Source organism: Thalia democratica, chromosome 8 (genome assembly GCF_965202585.1).
Source record: "Thalia democratica chromosome 8, ktThaDemo2.hap1.1, whole genome shotgun sequence".
Lineage (NCBI taxonomy): Eukaryota > Metazoa > Chordata > Thaliacea > Salpida > Salpidae > Thalia > Thalia democratica.
The window spans coordinates 41,652,657-41,669,263 of NC_139172.1; positions in this window are offsets into that span (position 1 = coordinate 41,652,657).

Sequence of the window (16,607 nt, forward strand, 5' to 3'; positions counted from 1 at the left end):
GAGTTGATGTTAGTATTTTATATAACTTTACGATTGTTAATACTTTTGATAGATTTTATTTGTGTTGTGATTTAATAGTTTCTTTCTTCAGAACTAAGATTTATTATTTAAATTAAAGTAAAGTGCATTTATTCAAAGTGTGTTTTATTTATAACTTAGGAATAAGTTTGTAACTATATTAAACTAGCTCGTAAGATATTCTTTGGTTAAAGTGGAAACCAAGCAGTGTCTTTTAAGAACCTTGAATCTTCTGGTTACAAATCTTTAAGCAGTCAACAGAATAAATGCACACAAACAACAATGACGATATCAATCTTAATAATTCTCATCAAGCAGAGATGATGAATGATAATGCTGAATTTTATCCGTCAAACAGCATTCAACAACAATTTAGAAAATCAAGCGAAGTTAAGCAGCTAACAAATGAAGAAGAGTTAAGAGTTTTGCAAATGGAAATAAAAAAGTTAAATAATAGATTAAAGCAGTCTAGATCACCACATTACGAACGTGCGGTGCTAGAAAAACGCGAACCTTTTTACGATGATTACGAAAAAAGTTATCAAAATAATTTAAACATTTTTAGCGACACATTTAAGGCGCAAAGACTAAGTAAAAAGTTTAAAAGGTTAGACTTTCTAAGAAACCCTCGTGATATTATTAGTTTTTTCGAGGAGGAAATGTTAAATGAAAATATTTCTAGAAATACAGAAAAGTATAAATTTTTAACTGGGTTTTGGCCGAGAGAAGAGTTGTCAGACTATTATAAAATGACAGAACGAGGTGAAAGAAATTACAGTTCTTTAAGAAACTTTTTTATTAATAGGGACAATCAGTTAGCTGAAATTTTAGATAAAATTCCAATTTGGAATGAGTGTACAAACTTTAATAAAATATTTGCTACAGCCGTAAGTTGGGCCAAATGTCGAGAACAGGACAGAATTAAGTTTTTTCTTGCATACTTAATGCCCTTTTCGATCAAAGATAAGATTAGGGAACATTTTGATGAAAGCTTAGAACTTTTTAAAAGAAAAGGACAAGCCATATGGAATGCTTATAAAGAAAACGCATTAGTACCTTTGCAACTTAATTACAATAGACTACAGCAGTATGAGCAAAGTCAGCATAGGTCTAAAATAAATTACCATAAGCGAGTTCGTCCTAATTATCAACAAAATTTTCATTTTAGAGATAATGGTATTAATCATAATTACAATTATCGTCAACATAACCAAGATAGAGATAGTTTTAAACCAAGAAAATCATACAATGGGAATAGTAGTAATAATGTTAACATAGCACAGTGTTTGTCATGTCATCAACACTTACCTACAAAAACATCTAATACAAGCAAAGAGTTTCAAACAACCAAAGAAAAAGCTCAGGTAACCAAAAACACTATAGCATTTGGAGTAACTGGTCAAGTAGTATGGTTTAATGTTCGCAAAGGTTACGGTTTTATTCAACGTGATGATCGGAACAGCGATATTTTTGTTCATTATACAGCTATCATCAAAAACAACCCTAACAAATTATTAAGGTCTCTTGCACAAGGAGAAAAAGTCCAGTTTGATATTGTTGTAGGTAAAAATAACATGTCAGAAGCCGCAAACGTGACAGGTCCTAATGGTAAAACAGTTCAAGGGTCTAAGTATGCTGTAGATAAAAATTCAAACTACAATCAAAAACTTCAACAAAATATATTTAACGCAAACCATCATTCTCGTAACCTCCAACAGCAGAAAATAAAAGGTAGTAGAGCTTATAAGCAAGCTTTTGCTTTTAAAGCAAAACAAGGTAAACTTATCAAAGAAAAACATCAGAAACAACAGCAGAAAAATATCAGTTACAATAAAAAGTATGATAGCAAGCAAAATATCAAGTGCCAACAGTGCAGCTTAAAAGTTATAATCAAGACTCAGGCTATCACAATTCTTCAAAAACAAAATCACAAACTAGCGTATCAAGCAACATATTAGCTAAAGAGAAAAACAATTTGGCAGTACTTAATTCCTTTGACAAAAAAGAAATTATAACACAAAATAAAAAAGAGTCAGAATTACTAATAGCAGGTCTAAAACTTTTAACATTTATCATAAAGCCTTTTGAAGATAAAATATAAGTATTTTCACAAAACTAACGAAACGGATTTCAATAAAGGTAAAAAATTGTAATTTTTTATTAACATGAACATCTATTTTAATATTTTTTAAACTCAGGTAATTTTTTTAAGAAGTTAAAATGAAAGAAACTATTAAGTGTATTTATTTTGTATTCTTTTCTGATACAATTTCTGAATTGTAAAGTTTATTGCTTTTTTTCTTTTAATGATGTGTTATGAAGTTTTTTATATTATAAATTACAGTTTAGTAATTGAACTATTAATTAAAAGCTAAGACATAACAATTATACAATTAAAAAGTTTAATAAGCCTATTTTTATATTAAAATTCTAGTAACTACTTTTTTTCTCTAACTTTAAAACATAACTGATTTATCAGATTTTTTGCTCATAAAATAATCAAGTTCAAGTTTAAAGCTTTAAAATTCGACTCTTGATAAACTTTTCCTATAAATTTTGAATTTAAAAGTACTTTCAACTACCATTTAGTTTTGACTGTTAACGATCAAAAAGCACTCGCTAAATTTTTCTCTTTATATTTTATATAATGCATAAGTATTGTGTCGCTTTAAAAACAATTACCTTATTTCTTGAATCTCCTAAAAGTTTAGTTGTGCATGAAAATATCACTTATTGTATTGTAAAATACTTTAAAGAAAATGTTATCTATTTTGTTTATTGAAATTTGTAAGTTGAATATTAAGAAAATATGTTTTTCAAAGTTGAAAACAAAATAAAAATTTTTCATGTGTGTTTAACAAAAATTTTCTTTTCAACGCATCTTTAAACGTTTAAACAATTTTTGTTTTGTATAAAATAATGGGTTTAAACGTAAATTTTGAAAGTTTCGTTATTGTCTTTTGGCATAGTAACATAGTAGTTTTTACTAAAATTTCTTAAAAGAATATCTCACTTTTATTTTTTTGACCCGCGCTTAAAACACTTAAAAAAATGTTTAAAGTTAAGTAGGATTTTAAGGATTTAAATTATTTAAAATTAGGCTTTAAACACTAATTTAAAAGATAAAAACGAAATAGTGTAATGATATTAACATTTCATTTTCTTATTTTAAAGCGTGTGAATAAATACGGAATTTTCTGTAACAATAATATTAATGATAAGCTTTCTCAAAACAATTATACCAATTCCCACCACAACTCAAGGGAGTTAATTTCATTCCGACGCGTATATATTTGCGCTTGTCTTTCAAATACGCGTTAAAAGTTAGTTGTTTTACTTACTTAAAGACGTTTCATTAACTTGTTTCGAGAAAACGTCTACATCGCGGAGTTGATGTTAGTATTTTATATAACTTTACGATTGTTAATACTTTTGATAGATTTTATTTGTGTTGTGATTTAATAGTTTCTTTCTTCAGAACTAAGATTTATTATTTAAATTAAAGTAAAGTGCATTTATTCAAAGTGTGTTTTATTTATAACTTAGGAAATAGTTTTGTAACTTAAAATTGTAGCTACTTGTAACTAAAGCTGTCAATTAAAGTTACTGGAGACCACGTAGTTAAGATAAAAACATAAAAACCAATAAAATAACCAATTGGTTAAAATGTGCCTAAAATCAGCTCATACCCAAATAAATTATTTACAAGTGTTTAATTTCTTAAGAACAAATTTTTCATCCTATTTTGTTAAACCACTCGGTTATTTTATGGTTTATCTCCAAATAATAATTAGCTGATGATTTCTTAGAAAAAAAAAGACAAGTTTTACCAAAACGCAAACTTATAAAATACAAGACCAGATGTAACAGCAAAGAAAAGTCTAACATTTTGTTCAGAGTTTAGGGTTAGTCATAACAACAGCATATTAAAACAAGTTGAAATAACTTTAACTTCTTTGAGGTTTTAACTTATTTAAGTAGAAATCAGGATTTATCTTTGGCATTGAGCATTAAACATGGAATCTGTTTGTTAAGTTATACTGAAAACTGGTGTATTGGTGTCGATAAATATTCATGTTTTACTAAAGCTTTACATTTATAATCGTTAAATAAATAATGAATATTTTGTAGCAATAAAATCCATGATAAGCTATTTAAAACAATTTTCTTAATTTCCTAAAACTACATTGTTCTTCGAGGAAGTTAACTTCTTTTCAATGAATACGTAAGAAAAAATAAGTTTTCTTTGCTTCTGATATAAAATATACAACATTTTGAAAGTTATGAGCATTCGGCAGGGAATTCTGCAGCAATTGGTGTGCTAATGTTGTTTTTCGAACACTTTAGGTTAAAGAACCAATGTTTTCTACTTAAGTTCCAGTACATTTATTAGTACTTCATGATCATGTGTGTATCACTGTAGTTTTAGTATAGTTTGGTGTAGTTATAATACATCTTTGTGTTTTTACAGTTTATATAAATAAAATATTAGCTTTCACACAATTTGTACATCAATTTTAAATGTCTGCTAATCTAATATACCTTTCTGTTCCCTATCATCATTAAACCCTTCTCTATTATAATAATGGTGACCATGAGAGGCCTGAACTTTAATAACCTTCTAAAAGGAGTCAGACGCCATATAAATAAAAAACGCAGAGAGAAAAAAACTTTAGTTTATTACAAAACATTTTTTAACGAGTTAAAAATTATGACAATATAATATTCGATAGTGTTTTTTTTTGCGATATTTTACTTTGATAGTAGTAAGAAAATTTGTGTGAAAAACTTTCTGTTTTGAAACCGCAAGTCTACAATTATATTACAAGTGTGTAGTAGTGGTTTATTTAGTTTTATTAAAAGAGATGCTTGATGTCAGGAATGTTTTGGTAAAAATTATTTAAAAAGTTTAAACATAACTGACTCATTTTCGAAAAATGTTTATTTATTAATTTCGTTTAGCTCTCTTCAGAATAACATTGCTAAAAACTATGAATATTGTAGAGTAATTTTAGTTATATATAATGAATTTGAAAAGTCTAACAAAAAATAGTTACGTCATAAAGTATAAAAGTCTGTTTAGAAAAAGTTTGAAAAATAGAATAGAGCTGTACTGAACTAACTTGAAGTAATTTATAAGACAAAATTGCTAAAACAAAAACATTTAAAATAGTAGAAATTTTTACCTTAAACTAAATTAAATAAAAAGCACATTAAAAAATACGACAATAACGACAACAAAAATAATACTACTAAAGACCCTATTTGTAAAGTTTTAAATTGTAAAAATCCCTTTGTTTGCAAATTTTTGGCTCCCGAAATCTAATAAACAGAGATTCTAGAACTGAAAGATGGTAGGTGTTTCTAGCTCGGGATTCTGAAGAGAGCTAAACGAAATTAATAAATAGACTTTTTTCGAAAATGAGTCAGTTATGTTTAAACTTTTTAATTAAAACCAGTACCAAAACCAAACTATTTAAAAATTATTTATGATTTTTGCGGTTATTTCTACATATACTTTAATCTATGCTTTTTTAGTGCTTAGATGCACAGTTTGCTAACGAGCATAATATTTCTACTTCTAAGTGTACAATATATGTTGCAACTAACATAAGTCGCATGGTCGCAGTATTTCGATTCTAAAAAGCACAATCCTTTTAGTAAACTGCACAATGTTTCTTTAGATGTTGAAATTTACATAAGTCGTCAGGGGACGCAGTATTTTAGTGCAACATTGCAACTTATCAAGTCGTTAAGAGAGCGCAATTATAACTTTTATTATGCATAGAAACGTAAAATAAAAAGCGCATTAGAATTTAAAATTACGACAGCATAATAGTTGTTCTCAATAACGTCTGAGTTTTTAGTTGATAAAACAAATTTTTCTATGTGTTTACTACTACTAGTTTATTGTTTAAATCTGCTGATTGATTATTCTAAAGTATAAATTGTACTTTTTTAATTCAGAATGGTACTGAAGTTCCAAAAACATGTTTATATGAGTTTTCATTTATCTTAGTCGTAAGTGGTAAGTCATTTTCTACTTTTTATTACTCGTTTCAAGTTTAAGTATAAATCTGTGTTAGAATTTTTCCCGTTGAAAGCAATCAAAAATAAACTTCCATTAAATTTAGCAGTCGTCGTTTGTCAAATAAATTGTTGCTTTTTTATCTTTTTGAACGTTGTTTGAAGCAAATAATTATTTTTCGTTTTTTAAGCACAGCTTTTAAGCACACCTAACACCTTGCTACTGCTTAAAAATATGTATTTTTTGTATAAGTACGACGATGGACAAAAGAAATTAATCAATGTGGAAAACCATCTAGAAGACAGAGCCGAAAAATTACCTAAAATAATAAGATCGTTGTGCATGTCAATAAAGAATGACGTTTCACAACCACCGTAGAAGAAGAAGCCGAAATAGAAGAAACCCGAAGTAAATGATTAAGAACTATAGAGTATTTCTAATGTTTATTTTTAGTTTATATGATTTATTTTCTCTTAAATGTTGTATAATATGTAATTTTTCATATAACAAGTTTCTGTTTCTTACTTTTTTGATCCGCACTTTTAACACTTATGTAAAATTTTAGAGTTAAGTAGGATTTAACCGATTTAAACAGTTTTAACTAGGCTTAATTCACTTGTTTGAAAAACTAAAGTGAAATAGTGTAACAAGATCAAAAATTAATTTTTGATTTTAAAACGTGTGAATAAATTTAGAATTTTTTTTTAACAATAAAATCCATGATAAGCTTTCTCGAAACGACTTTCTTATTTTCTAAAAACATATCGTTATTCGAAGAAGTTATTTTAATTCAATGAATACGTTTGAAAAAAAAAGTTTTTTTGCTTTTGGTATAAAATGAACAATATTTTGAAAATTATAAGCATTCGGCACGGCATTCAGCAGCAATTTATGTGCTAATGTTGTGCTTTAAACTCATTAGATTCAATAATTAATGTTTTCTACTTAAGTTCTAAGACATTTATTAGTATTTCATGATTTTGTGTGTTTAACTGAAGTTTTAGTATAGTGTGATGTAGTTATAATGTATCTTTGTGTTTTTTTACTTCATGTAAATAAACATTAGTTATCATTTAAGTTGTTTATCAATCTTAAATGTCTTTTAATATACACTTTCTTTTCCCTATTACCCATAAACCCTTCTCTATTGAGATAAAATGATAAACCAAAATTGTTGTTTTTATAAACTGTATGTTTTTACAAAAGCTTTATGTTAGTTTTGTGTTTTAGTTATGCAAAAAACACCATAATTTTCATGTTTTAAACCGAAAATCTACATTTGCTTATATACTTGCGTAATAAAATAAGTCTAAATTGCTATCAGTTTTCTCGAAAAAGTTTTACTGAATGTTTATTAAAAAATCAAGCTTTAAAACACTTTTCATATTTTTCATATTATTCATATTAAAATGTTTTCATTTTTTGTTCAATTCACTTAAAACTGCACATGAAACTATTCGTGACGTATTGAAATAAATTTTATATAAAAAAATAAATAAATTAGCTCTTAAAAATTTGTTTTAATTAAAAGGAACAAAATGTGATTCGTCTATTTCTTGTTTAAATGAGCTAATTAGCAAAATAAATTAGCTAAAAATATCTTGAAACTAATAGCAGGAAAAAAACTGAACTACAACACGAGTCGGCAGCCTTTTTTCTAAAAAAGCAAATTTTCAGAAAATTAGCTGCTCGAGAGCTGTAAATACTTTTAATAATACTGTTGAGGTTATTTTACCTTAAGCTAACTAAAAATTAAATTATATGTAACACAACGTAGGTAATAACAGTATAAAATTTCATATTTTCATACAATGTACCAATTCTAGTATTATTAAATGCTAGTTTTTAGGATTTTCAAGTCAAGGGTTGTATGCTGTAACTACCACAGTAGAAGTGAAAAATATTTTTAAAATGATATATTTTAAAACTTTTGTTACAAAACATTTTAGAAAAACAATTTGTTATTTTTTTTTTTTTCTGTGTTATTATATGCATTGTTTTTTTTTTTTTTTGGAATTTAATAATCAAAGCCGATGAAAACAAAGTTTTTTGGAAATGAGTTAACTTTGAATGCTTTATTTAAGCCGAAGATTGCAAAAATTTATAAACTTTATCTAACTGGTATTTAAAAAATGCATGAAAATTCAGTTAAGCTTTTTTGCAACTAACACAGTTGCATTATTTAAGGGATGTATTAAACAGCTCAGACTTGTTTAATTTAAACTGGTTTTCTTGTAATAATTATAAAAGTAACTTGATAAGTACCATATTATTTATAGAGGAAATTTATTAAAAGTATTTCAACTTTAAGTTAGGTTCTATAGTTTTAAAAATTACATTCTTCGTGTCTACTATTTATATTCGTATTTGACGTTTAATACAAAAGCTTTCTTGAAAAGCTATTATAGTTGAATACATTTCAAATTGTTTAAAGATTTCAATAACTGTTTAATCGGATAACTAATTTCTCATAAGATAAGTTAAAAAAGTTTAAATTATTTTAACAGCTTTCTGAATTTTATAGACAATTAAGAAATACAGTTAAGATCATTTGCGGTTATGTTTTATGATAAAAAATAAAGTAACTTTGATTTTTTTAATAATTGTAATGTTTTTTGTAAATTTTATTTTTTTACAAATGTTTTATGTATCAGTCTTTGTTTGTTAGTAATGCAAGAAAACAATAGAGTTTTAAACAAAAAATATGCTTTTATTATAGATTTTAGAAGTTGCCCAACCAAATATGTCTGAATTGCTAATAGTTTTTCATAAAATTAAAAAAAATTCAATTGGTACTTTTTAAATATATAGTTGCATAAGGAATAATTTTTGCCGTAATGAAATTGTTTTTACAAAAATAGGTTGTTAGTATGATTAGGCAATAATTTAATGGTTCAAGTTTAACAAGCTAAAAGCTTGCATACAAACACATCTAAAAGTTAATCAAAAAAAATTAGTTAGAATAAATACGCATTTTAAAATAAACTTGTTAAGTATACAGATGGTTATACATTATTTGTATTTTCTCAAAAAAAAAAGTTGCTTTTATGAATCAGGTGTTGCTAAAACTTTGTTTGATGTTCTTTTTACTATGGAGTAAAAGTAGATCGTATTGAATTTAGTTATAAAAATAAAACAAATTAATTGTATCAATATTAAATTATAGAATTAAAAATAGTTGAATAACTTTGTAAATACTTTGCAAGTGTGTTGAAGAATAAATTACATAAAAGTACGGGAAAGTAACTGATATGAATACAATTAGAATGTATAAACTGATATCAATACATCAAAAAATGTTGTTATATTTTTTATAAATCAAACTACAGCCGAAATTTATGGTAAAATTTTTTTTTTGGACCAAAAAAGCTTAAGTATTAAGTCTGAAAGAATGATTATGCATATTTATTTAAACGTAAATGAACAAATTTTTATTTTTATTTTTAATGCTAAAAAAAACAAAGAATGCTATGGAGTGCGGGTTTATTGAAATTAGTCTCAATACGATTCAACATATCAATTTAATACAACAAAATTTAATTTCAAAAAGGCAACGAAAATTCAAGTTTTTTTTACAAAGTAAATATCAACAATAACTAAATAATGTTTTCAGAAGGCTTCCACAGATTCAACGTTCAACTACGCTGCTTCAGTTGTTCATTTTGTTTCATCTTTTCGTTTATCACCTTTCACGTCTTTCTTCCCACTCTCTCCTTGTGATATTTTGCATTCTTCATTTTTATCAGACTCACTTTCTGACGTAGTACCATCACATTCAGAAAAAAAGAAAGTCAAATTTTCAAGCTTTTCAGAAAGGAGATTATTTATCGTATTTGATGATTTTACAGAATCTTCAATTTTATCATATTCAGAAGATCTGTCAGGACTTTCAGGATTCAGAGGGGTTATACGGAACTTTTCATCTGAATCAGCTTTTAGACCTTCAGTTGCAATTTTTTCGGCACGTTCAGGTTTAATTAGTTGTATTTTTTCAGGTTTAGAAGGAATAATATTGTCAGAAGCTTCAGTGTCCGTAACTTCATTTTTGGAGGTTTCAACTACATTGTTTTTGACATCTTCATATTTCAATGGTGGTACTTTATCAGAATTAGAAAAAATGATATCAGAAACATCAGTCTTTGCTGTGGAACTTTCAGGATTTACTATTTTAGTTTCTGAAGTGTCAACTTTAACGACTCTATCTCCAGAAAGAGACGGCTTATCTAGAATTTTCTCTATTTTTTCGATATTTTCACATTTCAAAGGAACTTTACATTGAGCAGGAGAGTCAGGTAACGGAAGATCTTCAGAGTTTTCTGGAACTTTACATTGTGCAGGAAATTCAGGTAAAGGAAGGTATACAGAGTTTTCTGTAAATTTACATTGTGCAGGAGGTTCAAGTAACGGAACTTTTAAAATCTCAGGTACTTCCGATTTGATAGGAAATTTGGTCATTTTGAGTACATCTGATATTTCAATATCAACAGAATCTTCAGGTGAAATTTTAGAAACTTCAGACAGGACAGTTTTCTTTACTTTTAGAAATTTACTGACTTTATAGACAATTATTTTACTTAATCTCCAGCAAAAACCTACCAACACCAAAACAGCTATCACATAGAAAACTGCCATAGGATTGTTGATTGCAAAATTTAACAAGTTTATTATATATCCCGAGCAATTGACGCAATGTTTGATGAAAACCAACAACATATTGAAGGATAAAAAACTACCCGCTATACAAAAAATCCAACTGTTTTGTTCATTTAAGTTGGCAAATATAACAATATCTAAGCAACTCCATGTAAAAGTTGCCGCCAAATTAAAATCCCACTCGAAACCCACCAACGGCGTTTAACAATACTCCACAGGTCGCAACAGCTTTTTATAATGACGTCACAATGACTGTGTAACAAATAAATTGCGATTAAAGCTATAATTTGGTCGGTAAACTTCCACAGCAAATAGACTGCTCCAACCATTATAAAGTAGTACAGAGTTTGGGTGACACTTTTGATTTTTTCCAACAACTTTTCAGGGTTGAAACAGTAATCGCAGGTTTTGTCCACAAAATCATGGAGTTGATCTCTGACAGTGTCTTTGTCCAACATGTGAAGGAATCTTTGCTGCATGTTAAAAGAAGATTGAAGAATGGAAGTTAAATGATTATTGGTTTTCCACGTCGTGAAAATGAAAGAGCTCCATTGAACAACTGAATAGAGGCTAGTTAACATGATAAGTAAATTGTATTTACTAAGAAACAGCTCTAAAAAATACAACTTTAAATGTATTTTGAGTAAAATAGATTTATTCTAAGTAAAGCAATATTTTTACCTAGTTTGTCATAAAAACATTTAACCTTTTTCTTCTGTAATTAGTTATGAATTAAAGCAGCTTTAAATTTTTAAATGTTATTTTAGTTCCTTGATTTTTAAATTTGCATTTCGGTCAAATTTGGTTGTTTAATTTAATTTAAGTCAAATGATTTCATAAAATGTATACATTTTACAATATCATATTAAAATTCATTTCAAAAAACTTTTTCAAAACATTTGGTAATATAAAAGTTAAAATGCTGCAGATTTTTAATACATCTTGTTTGTAAATTGTTAAATGAATTTTACAGTCTAATGTAAAACATATATTTAAAGCAATATAGTTTAATACACTTCTTTTCTTACAAAATTTGTATCTATATAACTTTTTAGTTTGATATTAATCAGCAAGTTTTTTAGATAAGACTTCTATTAAGACAGCTTTCAAACTATAAAATAATTTTGAAACATTTTCCCTTAAACGAAAGTTCTTTTACATAAAAACATGTTAGTCGGAGTATACATAGTAGAAAACATTTTCAGTCTGATTTTTTTTTCACTGTTTATTAAAAAGCATAAAATTGATTAGAAAATCATATAATTTCAAATTTATTTATTTTAAATTTTTGTTTTAGATTCATCTACTTTAATCTTTAAAATAAACTTACACTTCTTTGAAAACTATAAAGAACGCCTCAACATTAGATTTTCCATAAACCTTTTTACTTAAATTTTACTAAATTGTAGTGTTTGTTTTATATATTAAAATACATTATTTATTCCAATATTACTTGTCATTTTCTACAAGTTTTTCTTATAAAGAAAGAAAACTTTTCAGTTACACCATCTTTTTTTTATTTACTAGTAAGTATGTAGATTGCTCTTAGTAATTAAACAAAAAAAAGCATAAGTTTAATAAATAAAAGTTTAACTTATAGTTATAGTAACTTATGAACTGTAAACTTGAGTTTGTCAATCAAATTTTTAGAAAATAAGACACTTGTTTACAAAATGAAAATTATTTTAATGAGTAATAACTCTAATAACAGTCTAACTTATCTGTTTACAGTTTTTTAAAAAAATGAATCTATTTTCAAAACTAAAAAATAAAAAAGGAATACTAATACTTAACTATTACAGTAGTTGATTATATCATACTAGTAATAAAAACTTTTTTTAAATAGTGTTTTATACAAAATTTAGAAATAAGAAAAACGTCTTTTGTATTTAAATTTGATAAATGAGATGTTTTTCGTAAACTATTCTAAAGTTTAAGGTACATACACAAATAACAATTTTATTTAAATTTAAATAATTTTTCATAACTTTTCTGTAATGCGTCTTTTTTTTTAAATTCTAGCTTATTTTTTTATCTTTTTTATGAAAGGTAGTTATTCAAAGTAAATTTTTGTAATTTATAAAAAAGGTATATCAGGATTGAGCTTGGTATAGTAATTTTAAGTTTTGTTTCAGTACATCTAAAACAACTTCCCTGATTTTTTTTTCCAACACATTTTAATTTTATTGCTATACAAACTGTTTTTAAGAACAAAATTGTTTAATATTCCTCCTGTGGTTGATTCAAAACTAGACGTAGTTGCACTAATTTGTATACAGAGTTGGCACATTAAAATGACAAGCACAAAGGTTCGTACTTTACACGAAGTGCGTACCTAACTGTTTTGAGACAATTTTTACTCCTTTGTCACCGAATATTAAAAAACATCAATTATTTACTAGAACTATTTGTATTAAAAGCACTAGGTTTTCCAAATTTAATTTATATTACTTACATTAGCTATGTTGTTATCTTTTTTCTTGCTTATTTGTTTCACTAAACTTTGTTCTTTTAGTTTTGTCCACAATCGTGATATTGCCTTACAAGTATAGCTTATTAATTAAAGTTGAAAGTTCAATAATGATATTTTTTTATAAAACAATTAGTATGTAAACTGCTGATGCTATGGGATTATAAATAATAAATCCTGGACAACACATTAAAAAGTACTCAAAAGGTGTGCGACTCAAACTGCAAAGTTTTTTTTGTTCGCAAGGTCCTTGGACTATATACTTTGAGCGCTTTTTAGTGTGGTTCAATAAACAATATATATATAAAAATAAATAAGTCTACTTTGTTCACTCTTTTTTCAATTAAGTTGGTTTAAAATTGTTTAAACTACAATATGACTACTTAAATTAAAATTGATTAAGTTAAAATTCAAACAAGTCTATAATATATGTATGGGAACGAGTCAAAATTGCACGGAGAGACTAAACTGCAGGAAGATAAAACTGCACGAGGGGATAAAATTGCACAAAGACAAATTTGCACCAAGGTCAATTTTGCACGATAGTAAAAAAAAAACTAAAAGATAAACTTATAAAAAACAAATTTAAGAAAAATGATACTGACCGAGAGTGAGGATTAGGGTTAACAGTGATAGTAAAAAAAATAACTAATAAAAAATGATATTAAAAAAAAATAATAATAAAAAATAATTAAAAAAATAAAAATAAGCTACCGACCGAGGGTAAGGGCTAGTTGTAACAGTAATAGTAAAAAAAAATAATAGTAGTTAAAAACATTGTTTGAGAAAAAAAGAAACTAGTTGATTAAAATAAATGAGTTACAGGCCGAGAGTATGGATTAGAAGTGACAGTGATAGTAAAAAATTAATATTAACAAAAAAGTAACAATAAAATTTAACCCATGCTAAAATGTCTCCGTCAAAAATTTTCTGCTCGTGCAAAAGTGTCTTCGTGCAATTTTGTGCACTCACGTAATTTTGTCCCCTCGTGTAATTTTTTACGCTCGTGAAAGTTCAACAGCTACCCATATTTATAGTTGTTCGTATACAAAACTGTCATCTTCATATTCTTAAAAACTCGTTTAAAAACTGCATTGAAACTGATTATGAAGTAATAGATTATATTTCTTAAAAAAAAAAAAATTAAGTGAATTGCTTACAAATTACATGCTTTAGATTGCTTTGCACTTGAATTTATTTTGGTTTATTTTAAAGAAGCATAAATCCAAATTAGTTTTGCAATAAATTTTTAAAAATTAATTTATGAAGTTATCTTTCTAGATGAAAGATTTTTAAACTGCATCTTGACCCGCAGTCCGCAGTTTGCCGATTTATGATAAGAGTGATTTTTACAGTATAAGATTTCATAACACTAAGCAATTATTTCGTAAATTTTAATTCTGTAAAACTATTATTGAAACGATTTGTGACACATATTGAAAAATTTCACAAAATAAAAACCCAAGTAAATCAACAATTAAAGGTGTGTTAGTCTACTTATTACGAGCTAAGTAGCTCGCATATATTCACATGTTAAATTGAATCGAGTAAAGCTACTGCAAATTATTTAAGGTAGGCAGCCTTGTTTTAATAACAACCAACTTTTCTAAAGAAAGTTTTTTTGCGGGCAGTATTGTGTACAATAAAGTCTTTGCGGGCCGTAGCAATTTTAAATAACACTTTTGAGTTGTTTCAGCTTTCAAACTAGCTCAAGATAACCAAAACTCAAAATTAAAAAGATACAAAATAAATGTTGAAATACAAAAATAATAATTGCTTCAAGGTGTACATCTACTATAATAAATTTCAGTATATATACAGCTAAAAAACCAAACATAATAAACTCAAAAATCAAACTTTGTTTTTATTGCTTTTAAATAAGAACTAGCTGGCAAAGACTAAGTGTTATAAAGTATTTATATACAAAGTTATTTATGTAAAATTTAAAATAAATACCTTAGTTTTAAAAAATATTTTTTAAATAAATAAAATAAACTTAAAAATGCAATAAACTTCAGTATAAGTTTTGTCTGTTCATATAATCGCATTCTAAAGTAAGGTGTTGGTTACAGCTGTGTTTTGAAACAAATTAGTCTTAATCTTGTTTTGATATGATCAAATATTTATTTTTACGAGCTACGATGATCGCATATAAATACTTTATATTTGGTAAAAAGCAAAACTTTGTTTTGCAAGGCTGTACTGTGTTTGATATCCTTGAAATCATGTTTGTATAAAACAAGTCAAATTTAAACTAAATTTTTGAAAAGCATTAAAATACATAAAACATACCAAAACTAAATATAAGAGACATAAATAATAAAAACACAGAAGCAAATAACGTGTACAATTACTCAGTATAGTTTTTTGGAATAAAACACAACGGTCTATTAATTCTGAAATACTTATTTTTTTGGTGTAAATTTTTCTACGTATCAAGTAGGTGTTTATAAAATTATATTTTTACTAAACTAATCTACCTTGTAAGCTAGCAACTGCATAACTTAACCAGCCGTTTAAGTATTTTTTTATTAGTATTTAGTTTATTTAAATATATTTGCCGTTTAAGTTCGAACTTCATAAACAAATAAGGTCTAATCATTACAGTTCAAAATTTACAACTAATTATGAAAAGCTGATTTAAATAAAAAGTCAAGCTTGTCAAAATATTTAAATTTGCAATTTATTAGTTTTATATTTAATGTTCAAAGGTTAAAAAAAAAATTGTTTAAAATACCCATTTGAAAGTTTTACAAGTTCAGCAACAAGTTTCTTAAGAAATAAATAAAATACTAGAAAGATAATTGTCCATTATTTATTAGAAGGTTTTCGCACCTAGCATTTGAATTTTGAAATGCGTATTTATAAGAATGTTTTTTGTATGTTAATAAATATTTTATTTAAGATTGAAATTAGTATTCAAAACTAATAACTGACTTCATAATGCAAAAAGTTCAAAAACTTAATTAAAATTAGACAATTAAGAACGCAATGATGATAGTTTGCAAATAATTTCTATGATATATTAAAAGAAAATAAGTCGTTATAAGTCTCATATTTAAAGAATATACATTGGTCTTAGTGTTTTAGTTAAGTAACAAGACAAAATAACTTTTTTTTTAGAACAAACGCCAATTTTGCTTGTGAAAATTTTATACTTCTTTAATAAACTTTAGATAAAGACTTTGTCTTAAAAATTTTTTAGACTTTTTCATGATAAGTTTTATTGAATGTTTGTTAAAAAAATTATACCGTTTTTAATATTACAATGTTTTTATTTTGTATTCAAACCACTTAAGACTGAACTTGAAATGGTTTATAACGTATTGAATAAACTTTACAAAATTGATCTAAGTAAATTGATTTTAAATTACGTGTTTTAATGGAAACAATTATCCGTAACTTTGTAAGTCATTTTAACTTTTATGAGCTTAATAG